Source organism: Zalophus californianus, chromosome 11 (genome assembly GCF_009762305.2).
Source record: "Zalophus californianus isolate mZalCal1 chromosome 11, mZalCal1.pri.v2, whole genome shotgun sequence".
Lineage (NCBI taxonomy): Eukaryota > Metazoa > Chordata > Mammalia > Carnivora > Otariidae > Zalophus > Zalophus californianus.
Genome location: NC_045605.1, coordinates 83,454,270 through 83,467,761, shown reverse-complemented (window position 1 = coordinate 83,467,761; position 13,492 = coordinate 83,454,270).

The following is a 13,492-nucleotide window of genomic DNA, read 5'->3' as shown; positions in this document are numbered from 1 at the left end:
TATCTGTTTGATACTCTGTCTTCCACCAGGCTGGGATACCCCCTGGTTCTAACAATAGGAGAGCATCCTTAGGGGAGGTCTAGACCAGGAAATCAGGTCAGTCCTGTTGGTTCATGGGGAAGCAAAACATAAAGAAGGCAACATAACTCTTTCCTATCTGTCTCACTGCTATGATGTGAGTGTTTGTGTCCCCCCACCCCCAACATTCATAGGTTGAAATCCTAATGTCTAATGGCATAGTATTAGGACGTGGGGCCTTAAGGAAGTTCTTAGGTCATGAGAGTGAAGCCCTTGTAAATAAGATCAGTGTCTTTGTAAAGGAGGCCGCAGAAAGTTTGCTAGCCCCCTGTGAAATAATAGAAAATACATATATTGGTCTCTGCCCCTGGTTCCTGGCACAGAGTTCCTAAAACTTTTGTAAGTTCTTGAGTGACAAGAGCACTAGGAGCATCTTTTGTTCTAATATCTGATCTTTGACCTGGTTCCTGACACAGAACTTCTAAAGGCCTTGGAATCTCCTGGGTGATGGGAGTGTCTTTTGTTCTAATCAGGCAACTCATGGTATGCTCCTGGATAGCTTCAGGATGGGGGCTGGTCACCAGAAAGATCAAACACATCCATGTACCAGGAGGGTAGAGCACACCCCAACTTTATGGGGAAAGAAGTTCCTGCACTTGGGACACTTCCAGACCTCACCCTATGTATCTCTTCTTCTGGCTGTTCTTCCATATCCTATATTATATAATAAACTGGTAAATATAAGTAAGTGTTTCCCTGCGTTCTGTGTTTGTTCTAGAAAGTAATTCAATTCAAGGGAGGCGAGGTTCATGGGAACCTCTGATTTATAGCCAAGTCAGACAGAAGTTGGAGGTGACCTGGGGACCTCTTACTTGAGATTGGTATCTGAAGTGGGGGGGCAGTCTCTTAGGACTCATCTCTCAACTTGTAGAGTCTGTGCTAACTCCAATTAGAGTCAAAATTGAATTGAATTGTAGAACACCCAGCTGGTGTCACAGAGAATTGCTTGGAGTAGGGGAAAAAAAATCCATACATCTGGTGTCCAAAGGGTTGTGAATGTGGTAGTAGTGTGTGAGGAAAGGAGAAAGACAGAAGTGAGTTTTTCCTTTATACCCCCCTTCCACCATGTGAGGACACATAGAGAAGGCACCCATTATGAGCCAGGAAGAAGGCTTTCACCAGAATGAAACCAAACTGGTGCTTTGATCTTGAACTTCTCAGCCTCCAGAACTGTGAGAAATAAATTTCTGTTGTTTGAGATACTCAATCTGTGGCATTTTGTTATAGCAGCCTGGACAGATTAAGATACTCACCCTGTGAGCACTATTTCCATTATGTATCAGACATTCTAACTTTTGGTTTGTACTGCTTTCTTTGACGTCTTTTTATCATAGTCCCCACCAGTATGTCAATATATTACCTTGAAATTGTTGCAAAAGAACCACTTTCAGAGAATGTGCTAAGAGGTGAAGTGTTGAAAACTGTCCCCTCTACCCAAGCAGTCAAAGCTCCACCTGCCTTATTGACCACTTTATGCACAGAGCTAGGCACAATGTATTCTTTGGAGAAACTATATTTATTAAATGAAAGCACCAAGCTAATTACCAGAGCTGGGCAAGTAAACAAGATGGACCTTTGGCAAGGTGGTCAAACCCATCAAATTGCACAGAACTATGCTTCTTTAAAATTTGGTCCATTAACCATTTGTATCAGGATCACTCACCTACAGTGCTTGTTTAAAAGGAATATTCTGGGGCCCCACCCTAGACTTACTGAATCAGATTTTCTCTTGGGGTAGTACTCTTGATGATTTTAGACCAAGAAAAGTTCAAGAACCATTGCCACAAACTGAAAACAAAAATAAGTAATTCTATTTTTTTTCCATCCAAAAAATTTGTTCTCGTTGGATCACTTCTAATCATTTTAAAGCTTCACACAGATGCTCCCCCTTTCTTCCCTGTATATTTAGTACAATGCTTTACACACACCATACTCAATTAGATAGTGCATCAACAGAGTGATTTCAGGATCTTCATCTATTCCTTCATGCAAGTATAGAACTAACATACATTTATACCACAGGAGAGCTCACACTTAGGGAATTGTGTTTCATCTAATTTCTTACAATTAATGAACAAGTCCTATCAGTTTTAATGGTGTTATCTCAGGCCTACATTTTGGTGTAAATTATTTATTCTACTAATTTAATGGCAAACAGTCACCAAGGCGAGCTTAAGGCAGTAATTTCACACATATATTGGTTATGGCTTAATTATTTAGGTGTCACAACCAGCTTTGCAACAATGAACTCTCCTGGGCAGACCCCAAAAAATACATTCTTCAGCTTTAAAAAAAAAAGTTTAATGTTTTGAAGTTTCTCATGCTAAGGTTTTTGTAACTTCTGAGTTCTACTGAACTGAAACTTTAGGAAAGAAACTAAGGAATGTTTTTGTCAAGCAAAAGACAAAGAAGATACCAGATGAAGGAAGAAAGGGAAAGCATGTTTACAAAAAAAAAAAAAATTATATGAGCGTTCTGAAAATTAGTGGTGGTTTAGATCGAAGAATTATGGGAATTAAAAATTAAACGCCCAAATTTTAGAGCATGGCATATTTTTTAAAGTCCCTTAAATTTCTCTGTTTGTAAGATATAGACTTAATATTTATAGTATCTCATGCTCAATTCAAATCATTCATTTATTTGATCATAATAGATGGTCAAAAAACCCCACAACTATTTTGACATAACAGTGGTTCTCAAACACTATGAAGTGACACTGGTGTGCTCTGAATCTTTCATAGTTATGTGCCAAAGTTGGATCATTTGGAGAATTTCATTTTATTAATCCTAAGTAGGATATATACAATGAGCTCAGATGAGGTGTTGAAGAGCTCATGAAAATGTGGTATATTGTAGGATAAGAACTGTGAGGAGTAAAAGATGAAATAGTAAGCCACCGCCTTTGAGAAATTGTGCTTTTACCAAAAAGCTTGAGAAGTTTGCCTCCTGAGTGTATAAATCAGTGAGTTGAACAACTCCCTCAGGTAATAACACAAGGCTGAAGTGCTACCCAATGAACACAGTTATATTGGTAGATATGAGTTAATGCCTTTGACTATTCTGCCAAAAATTCTATGCTCAAAACCCTAAAAGTTGCGACCCACTGCCATACAGAGTGATAAATAAGGGCTATGGCACAGATACGCACAAGTATTTGGGGACATAGAAGAGGAACCTTTATTCTGTTTGGGTTTGCCAGCAAAGGGGTTTTCCTTGAGGAATTGAGATTGTGAAGAACATGATGCAATTTATGGGGGCAATTAGTTTATTTTCCTTTCTCACTACGAAAATAGTGAGCAGAAAGTCAAGCAGTTCCTTTCAGAAGGGAACACTCAATGTGTTGGGGAAGATAAAGGATTTCTGTTTGAATTGTCAAAGATCCCACAACCCCATCACTTGAATGTCCACATCATCTTCATCTGCTTTCCCTTCCATAATAATTAGGCATATATTCCCTTGTCTTCGAAAGCTAAGAGATGCATTAGATTAGCAGGACAACATTTCACCTTTGCAAATCTGGGTCCACTTAAGCAATGTGTGGAACGCAAACTTTCAACAGCTGATGCCCATATAAATCCAAAAATTTTCATATCTATTTCATTCTCTCTCTCTTTTTAAAAGATTGTATTTATTTATTTGAAAGAGAGAGAGAGAATGAGAGAGAGCACATGAGATGGAGGAGGGTCAGAGGGAGGAGCAGACTCCCTGCCGAGCAGGGACCCCAATGCGAAACTCAATCCCGGGACTCCAGGATCATGACCTGAGCCGGAGGCAGTCGCTTAACCAACTGAGCCACCCAGGCACCCTCTATTTCATTCTCTTGATTCATGATCTTCAGAAAATCTTTTTAGTTCTGCTACTCCTATGATATCATTATTTTCTTCCTTTTCCCTTTGCTCCACTCAACACTTTGAATCTCAACCTTAAGAACCCCCTACTTTAAAGCCCAGTAACCATTCAGGGGTTCCTGGGTGGCTCAGTGGGTGAAGCGATTTTTATTTTGGATCAGGTCATGATCTCAGTGTCATGAGATCATGCCCTTATATGCCTGCACTCAGCAGGAATCTGCTTCTCTTCTTCTCCCTCTCCCTCTGCCCCTCCCCCTGCTCATGCGCTCTTATGCACCCTCTCTCTCTCTCAAATAAATAAATAAATAAATCTTTAAAAAAAAGCCCAGTAGCCATTCATACCTCCATCCCTCTCACTCATACTCACAGAAAGTTTCTGTGAAGATCTGAAATAGTCTAGTCTCTGATGGAGCAACTTGTGAGCTCTGCAGTTGATATGGCATCTCTGGAGCTTTTCCATATTCATGTCTCATTTAGATTTTTTTGCTCATGGGCAAATTCGCATTTTTCAGAAACTGATTAAAGGGTTAAAAAAAAGTGAACTATCACCTAGTTCCCTGTGAGAGAACAGGTTTTCAGTTTTCTGAATATCTATCATTGTGACTTACTATAGAATTAACTATCTATATAATTTTCCCATTCCCTAAAATAGCATCAATATTTTATCTCCTGGGACTTTAAATATCTTATAATGGGTAGTGGGATCATATAAGATTTTAGCATCTATGGAATTTTAGACCTAAAATGGAATGTAGTCCTTTGATGAGCAACTGTTGGTCTCAGAGGATGACTCTTGCCCAGCTTCTCCATAGGATCTAAGATCCAATTTCAGCATGAATAATTGGAAAAGTGCCTCCATATTTGCTCCTCTTTAGTATATTCAGTTTAAATTATAAATATGTATTTTCCTGAGATGTGACAAAATAATTTTCATTTTAAATGAAAAACAAATGTGTCTTTTTAGCATGATTTTTTTTCCTGAATGGCCCCTTAATTAAAAAAAAAATTGCTATTGAGGATGCAGACTAAAGTATCTACATACAACGAAACTGAGCCTCTACAAAGTAAATGACTTGACTTCTGACATCTGGTCTGTATGTAAGGAGATTTAAAGTCTTCATCCTAACAGTAAGTTTTGAAAGCTGAACAAACTTAGAAATCAACAACTCATATTTGTCTGAGAAGTCAGGTGACAGGGCAAATCACTGCCCCCCCCAAATTGGAAAGACAGACGGCAGTACAGAGAATCACAACTTAACTGAGTACAAACTTACAAGCAGAACCCTACACAGGGACCAATATCAGGATAGGAAAACCTGAACTATAATTGACAAATTGCTGGAGGCTAAGTGTGGACAAACCTGAGAGAGAAAAACTGCAGAGGGACCCAGTCAGAGGGAAGCTCTTACACTTTTGTTCCACTTTTAGGAGCTCTAAAGGGTCCTCCTAGTCAATATCAGGGGAAAAATCCCCTGAGCTTTCAGGAGGGGAGGGAAAGAGAGACAATTTTGAAATATGCTACAGCACTCTTTCCTTCTAAATAAGGCCTGCCGTCAGAAGAAATTATTTTATCAGAACATAAACTGCTGGGGTGATGTCAGATGCCCGGGGGAAAGAGGGAAATACCCAACTCCAGCCCCTTCTAGCCATCCACATAGGGGAATGGAAATACACAATTCAAGCCCCCACCAACCATTTTGTTCTACTTAAAGGGGGGCAGGGGGCACCTGAAAAGCACTAGTGAAGTTCATAGCCCAGGGCCACAGCCTCACCAAAGCACTGAGACCGAATCATAGTACTATAGAAGGCTTCATCTTCCCACCCCACCTTACCACCACATTACTAAAGGCCTATTTACTGCAGTTCCTTTTACATGTCTGCCTTTTAACAAAAATTTACAAAGCATACTAAAAGACAAAACATACACATGCACACAAAACAAACAAAACAAACAAAAAAACCTATTATAGTTTAAGGAGCCTAAACAAGCATCAAAACTAGAGCCAAAAATGGCAAGAACATTGGCATTATCAGACCAGGAATTTTTTTTCAAGCTATGATTAACATGATAAGAGCTTTAATGGAGAAAGTAGACAATATGCAGAAATAGATGGATTATTTAAACGGAGAGATGGAAATTTTAAGAATCAAAAAGAAATGCTAGAGATCACAAACACTGTAACAGAAATGAAGAATGCCTTTGATGGGCTCATTGAATCTCTGAGGGTGAGGATATGACATTAGAAACTACCAAACTTAAGAAATAAGGAGAAAAAAGACTCAAAGAAAAAGAACACAATATCCAAGAACTGTGGGACAACTACAAAATGTGTAATAATACCTATAACTGGAATACCAGTCAGAGAAGAAAGACAGAAAGGAACAGAAGCAATATTTGAAATAATAATGACTGAGAATTTCCCCAAATTAATGTCAGACACGAAACCAAAGATCTGTGAAGCTTGGAGAACACCAAGCAGGATAAATGCTAAGAAATTACACCTAGGCATATATACCACATTAGAACTTCAGAAAATCAAAGATCAAGAAGCAATTTTCTGGGGGGAAAAATAAGCAGAGGAAAAAATTACCTTACCTACAGAGGAGCAAAGAAAACAATTATATCTGACTCCTCAGAAATCATGAAAGCAAGAAGAAAGTGAGTGAAATATTTAAAGTGTTGAGAGAAAAAAAACCTAGAATTCTGTGCCCTTCAAAATTATCCTTCAAAAGTGAAGGAGAAAGATGTTTTCAAACTACAATAACTGAGGGAATTTGGTGCCAGTAGACTTGCCTTAAAAGAAATGTTAAAAGAAATTCTTCAGAGAAAATGAAAATAATATAGGTCAAGAAACATAGATCTGCATAAATAAAGATGAACATTAGAGAGTGAATAAGTAAAGGTAAAATAATTTTTGTATTCTTAATTGATCTATCAAGTAACTGTTCAAAATAATAATAGCAACAATGTATTTGATTATGTATGTTTATGCATGTATATATGCTTATTTATAAGTGAAATGAATGATAGTGATGATACAGGGATATAAAAGAGGAATTAGAAATATTTTGTTAGTATATGTGAAGAAATATAGTGTCATTTGAAAGTGGACTTGGATTAGTTATAAATGTATATTGCAAACTTTTGCAACCGCTAAAAAAGTTAAGAAAAAAGAAATACAATTGATATGCCAAGAGAGGAAAGAAAAGGGAATCATATAAAATGTTCAGTTAAAACCATAAAGGGCAAAGGGGCGCCTGGGTGGCTCAGTCCTTAAGTGTCTGCCTTTGGCTGGGGTCATGATCCCAGGACCCTGGGATCGAGCCTCATATTGGGCTCCCTGCTCAGTGGAAAGCCTGCTTCTCCCTCTCCCACTCCCCCTGCTTGTGTGTGTCTCTCTATGTCAAATAAATAAACAAAATCTAAAAACAAAAACAAACAAAAAAGACCATTAAAAAAAAACATAAAAGCAGAACAAGTAGAGGAAGACAAAAATAGGAACAAGGAACAATGGCAACAAATAGAAAAGAGTAGTGAATATGGTAGATATTAATCCAGCTGTATCAATAATCACCTTAAAAGGCAATTGTCTAAATACACCAATTAAAAGACAGGAGATTGTTAGAGTGGGTAAAAAAACAATATCCAGGGTGTCTGGGTGGCTCAGTTGGTTAAGCGACTGCCTTCAGCTCAGGTCATGATCCTGGAGTCCCGGGATCGAGTCCCACATAGGGCTCCCTGCTCGGCAGGGAGTCTGCTTCTCCCTCTGACCCTCTTCCCTCTCGTGCTCTCTATCTCTCATTCTCTCTCTCTCGAATAAATAAATAAAATCTTTTAAAAAAACATTAAAAAAAACAATATCCAACTACATGTTGACTACAAAAGCTTACTTTAAATATAAAGTCACATCTAGATTAAAATTAAATGGATAAAGATATACCATGCTAACACTAATCAAAAGAAAGCAGTAGTTACATTAATTTCAGAGCCAACTTCAGAGCAAGGAAAGTTATTAAGAATAAAGAGGGGCATTACATACTGATAAAGAGTTCAATACTCCAAGAAGGTATAACAGTCCTTAATGTGTATGTGTCTAACAACAGAGCATCAAAATACATGAGGCTAAAATTGATAGAACTGCAAAGAGAAATAAATGAAATGCATCAGCATGGTTGGGGACTTTAACATCTCTCTATCAAAAATGGAAAGATACAACAGGAAGAAAATCAGTGAACACATAGTTAAACTCAACAGCACCATCAATTAATTGGATGTTGTCGACATCTCTAGACTACTTCTAACAACAGCAGATTAAGAATTCTTCTCAAGCTCCCTTGTAACATTCAAGATGGACCATATTCTGGGCCATAAAACATGTCTTAGCAAATTTAAAGGAGGAGAAAACAGTGATACCTGGAGAATTATTAGAGATTAAACAACACAGTTCTAAACACACATGGTCGAAGAAGAAATATCAAGAGAAATTAAAATTTTTAACAATAAAATTTTAAAATAAAATTTATCAAAATTACGTGGGATGCAGTGCTTACAGGGAAATTTATAGTATTGAATTTCTATATTAGTAAGACAGAAAGATCTAAAAATCAATAATCTAAGTATTCATCATAAGATATTAGAAAAAGAAAAGCAAATTAAATCCAAAGGAAGCAGGAAAAAAATAAAGAGTACAGATTAAAGCATGAATAAATTAAAAAATGGAATCAATAGAGACTATCAGTGAAATAAAAAACTGATTCTTTGAAAAGATCAATAAAAACGGTAAGTCTCTAGTCAGGCAAACTAAGAAAAAAGAAGAGAAGTTTACAAATTACTAACATCAAGAATGAAAGAAGAAACATTCATACAGAACCCATGGATATGAAAAGGATAAAAAAGGAATTATGAAAAATTCTATACCCACAAATTTGGTAACCTAGATGCTACGGACCAATCCCTTCAAAGGCATAATCTACAAAAACTCACACAAGAAAAAATGGACAGTCTGAATAATCTTATATCTAGTAAAGAAACTGGATCAATTATTAATAACCATTAAATTCAGTAATCATACTCCGTGGTATTTACCCAAAATTGAAAACTTACATCCACACAAAAAGCCTGCACATAGATGTTTATAACAGCTTTATTCCTAATTGTCACAACTTGGAAGCAACCAAGATGCTCTTCAGTTGGTGAATGGTTAAATAACATTTCAGACAATGGAACATTACTCAGCATGAAAAGAAAGAAGAGAGGAGAGGAGAGGAGGGGAAGGGAGGGGAGGAGAGGGGGGAAAGGAGGGGAGGGAAGTAAAAGGGAAAGGAAAGGAGAGGAGAGGAAAAGAAAGGAGGGGAAAGGAAAGGAAAGGAAGGGAAGGGAAAGGAAGGGAAGGGAAGGGAAGGGAAGAAAAAGGAAGGGAAAGGAAGGGAAAGGGAAGGGGAAGGAAGGGAAGGAAAGGAAAGGGAAGGGAAGGGAAAGGGAAGGGAAGGGAAGGGACAGAAAGGAAAGGAAAGGAAGGAAAAGGAAGGAAAAGGGAAGAGAAAGGAAAGGAAAGGAAAGGAAAGGAAAGGAAAGGAAAGGAAAGGAAGGAAAAGGGAAGGGAAGGGAAAGAAAAGGAAAGGGAAGGGAAAGGAAAGGAAAAGGAAGGAAAAGGGAAGGGAAGGGAAGGGAAGGGAAGGAAAGGAAAGGAAAGGAAAGGAAAGGAAAGGAAAGGAAAGGAAAGGAAAGGAAAGGAAAGGAAAGGAAAGGAAAGGAAAGGAAAGGAAAGGAAGGGAAAGGAAGGAAAAGGGAAGGGAAGGGAAGGGAAAGAAAAGGAAAGGGAAGGGAAAGGAAAGGAAAAGGAAGGAAAAGGGAAGGGAAGGGAAGGGAAGGGAAGGGAAGGAAAGGAAAGGAAAGGAAAGGAAAGGAAAGGAAAGGAAAGGAAAGGAAAGGAAAGGAAAGGAAGGGAAAGGAAGGAAAAGGGAAGGGAAGGGAAAGAAAAGGAAAGGGAAGGGAAAGGAAAGGAAAAGGAAGGAAAAGGGAAGGGAAGGGAAGGGAAGGGAAGGAAAGGAAAGGAAAGGAAAGGAAAGGAAAGGAAAGGAAAGAAAGGAAAGAAAGGAAAGGAAAGGAAAGGAAAGGAAAGGAAAGGAAAGGAAAGGAAAGGAAAGGAAAGGAAAGGAAAGGAAAGGAAAGGAAAGGAAAGGAAAGGTCTATCAAGCCATGAAAAGACATGGAGGAAACTTAAATGCATATTACTAAGTGAAAGAAGTCAATCTGAAAAGTCTACGTATGTGGAGGAGTGGTGGTGGGATGGGGGTATAGATGATCATACAAAATGTCAGAATGTTGATCATCGTTGAAGCTAGATGATGGTAACACTGGGGTTATTATACAATTCTATTTACTCTGTGTATGTTTGAAATTTTTCATAATAAAAACTACTTATTATAACCCAGAATTATTTATATCAACAACCAATACAGGTTTTATGTTAGACCCATAGTAAGTGCATATGCTTTATAAAAATAACATTTGGAGACTTCTTTGGTATTTCAATATCTCATTCATAAGATTTACTCTATGAATAGTATCTGCATAAGGAAGATCACTCTTTTATACAACCAAAGTTTATCATAGGCTGGATAGTTAAAAAATACTTTCAAATTATCAAACAGGCCAATAAACAAACTCAATTCATGACGTAAAGAATATGGTGACAAAAGTATAAAGATTTTATATTAAAAAATTACAGTTTATAATAGCAATAGTAAGATGATAGAATCAAGCATGAGTACAGTGTGGTAATAAGACTCTACAAAATTGTCTCAACATCAGTCAGATTCCAATAGAAAAAGAGAATCCACCCTGAGTATTTAAAACAAGAGGATTTTAATGCAGGGAATTGATTACACGGGTGACAGAGGAGCTGAAAAGCCAAAGAGGGAACAATGAGGTAACCCAGAGATGAGCCACCAGCAGCAAGGTCCACCACCCCTCTGGTGGAGAGACAAAGGGAAGGGGCTCGTGAGCAGAACTAGAGGCAGAAGTATCTTGTTGGAAGCTAGACCCATGAAGGGTTCATCCAAAGGGAGACAGAACCACTGAGGAGACAGCTGCTTCTGGAGGTGCCATCCAGACAGAGAGGGAGGGAGAGAAACTCCCTGGTTTCTCACCTCCTCCCACCTCAAGTTAGTGGCTCTGGTTAGCCAACCCCAGCTGCCATGGGAGCCTGGGAAACTCAGGCTGCAGGGGATCTAAGAATCCTTAGATCCAAGAAAAGGATTACCCCCAGAATAAAGTGGATAATAAAAAAAAAAAAAAAGTAACAGTATGCTTTGGCACAAAGCCCGTGCTTCAGCTTCTATCCATTTAACGGAGCAGGTCTTGAGTTTCATGTTTGATATTGTAGTAAGCACAGATGTTTCATGCCTAGATGATTGCTTATAAAGCTTTCTTCCTTCTCTTATAGAGCTTCCTTCTCTTTTCCTTCCTTACTCCTATCAGAAGTGGATTTACCGTAGAACTCATGATTCTTAAACCTCAAGGCCCTGCCGTTGATCTACCCTCTTTTAATGCCCTGGGAAAGATACTATTTTTAAAATTTATAATTGTATATTCTTTTTGAAAATAGAGCATCCATAAGGTTGAATAAATCTCTTGTCCCATAAAAATCTGTCCCTTTCCTACCTTTTGCCCCCTACTCGGCTCCATTATATCTAAGTTAGGTGCCTTTCTTAAAATACCTACTCTAACTCCTAGTTCATCAAATGAAACCAGGACCCTGGATCGGATGAGCTGGGAAATTCTAATTCCATCTAACAAGGTGTAAAAAAAAAAAAAAAAAAAAAGATTCTCTGTATGGAAACATTCTTTACAATAGGAATTACAAGCTCAAATTCTTCCAGGGATCCAGGCATGTAACAAATGATTGAGAATGAATAGTTTGGGACTAGGGCAACCTCAAGGGCTCATGATCCAGCCAATTGTTGCATGAAATTGAACTCGCTATATCCAGATCTTCTTCTTTTCTTTTTTTGAAGAGAAACTTAAAATGTAGTTTCTTTTTTCCAAGTAAAACTGTGAATTCTTTTGATTTTTAAATGTATGCTGAAAAAACTTTAATATGTTGCTGAGCAAAACAAATCACATCCAAGTGCTATATTGAACCTCCAGGCTGCCAGTTTACATTTGTTTTATAGGAAATATGCATAACTTGAGAAATTTATAACCAATTTTTTGCAAGAAATCTGATTCTTTCTTTTCCCAAAGTCAAAATTGAGAGATAAAAGGGGGGATAAAGCTACCTCCCAAAGTATCAGAGGTCTATAACAGTTGATTATTATTTGTTGTAATAAAAATAGATTTCAACAAAATCAGTTTAGTGCCAAGCATACTGCTGGTGCTAAGATATAAAACTGAGAAAGAAAAAGATAACAATAATAAAACGAAAGTGAGAGAGAGAGAGAGCCAAAAGAGCAGGGGAGGTCAACAGATATATAACTGAATAGAGGCCTGTGATGATGATGACAAAACAGCTAACAGATATCGAGTACTTACTGTGTGCCGGGCACTGTGCTCAGTGCTTTTGTCAATCAGACAGTCAGTCAAAAAACGTGTATCAGGCCAGGCACTATTCTATGTGCCAGGAGAAAGCAATGACAAGACAGAGAAAGCTGCCTTCCAGAAACGTAGAGTCTAGTAGAGGGAGATAGAAAATAAAGCTGAAAACAAAGAGGTACATAAGATGATTTCAGGTGTTCTGCGATACAACAAAGAAATGAGGTAATGGAGTAGGGGAGATAAGGGTTTTCAAAACTGTCCCAGGAAAGTCTCTCTGAGAAACTGACTTCCAACAAAGGCATGGCTTACAAGATGAAGGCAGTAATGAAGCCAAATGTATGAAGTTTGTTCCAAGTGGAAAGAAGAGCAAATGAACAAATGCTAAAGGTCTTGAGAAGGCTACAAGTTCAGAATAGTTGAAGGGCGGAGATCCAGACAGAGCAGGAAGAGCACAGGGAGAGGGGAAGAACGGGGTAGGCAGTCCTGTCTGGCATTATAGACCATGATCCCGAACTTGGATATTCACCTACTATGTGCAAGGAAGCCACGGGCGGTTTTAAGCTGTGCCCTGGTATGTTCGGATGTAAGCTTTAAGATCCTTCTGGCTGGTCAGTGGAGAATGACGTGTTGATGTGAAGGTTGAGCTCATGAAGGGTTGGACTAGAATGTAGAGGTGCTGATGGTGACACATGGGAAACTTGAGTTTTTATTTAGATTCTAGTTAGTTAACATACAGTGTAATATTAGTTCCGGGTGTACAATATAGTGATTCAACACTCCCATAGGATACCCGGTGCTCATCGTGAAAGTGCACTCCCTAAACCTCTTCACCTATTTCACCCATCCCCCCAGCCAGCTCCCCGCTGGTCACCATCAGTTTGTTCTCTATAGTTAAGAGTCTGTTTCTTGGTTTACCTCTCTCACTTTTCTTTCCCTTTGCTTGTTTGTTCTGTTCCTTAAATTCACATATGAGTGAAATCACATGGTATTTGTCTTTCTCTGACTTATTTCGCTTAGCACAATACCC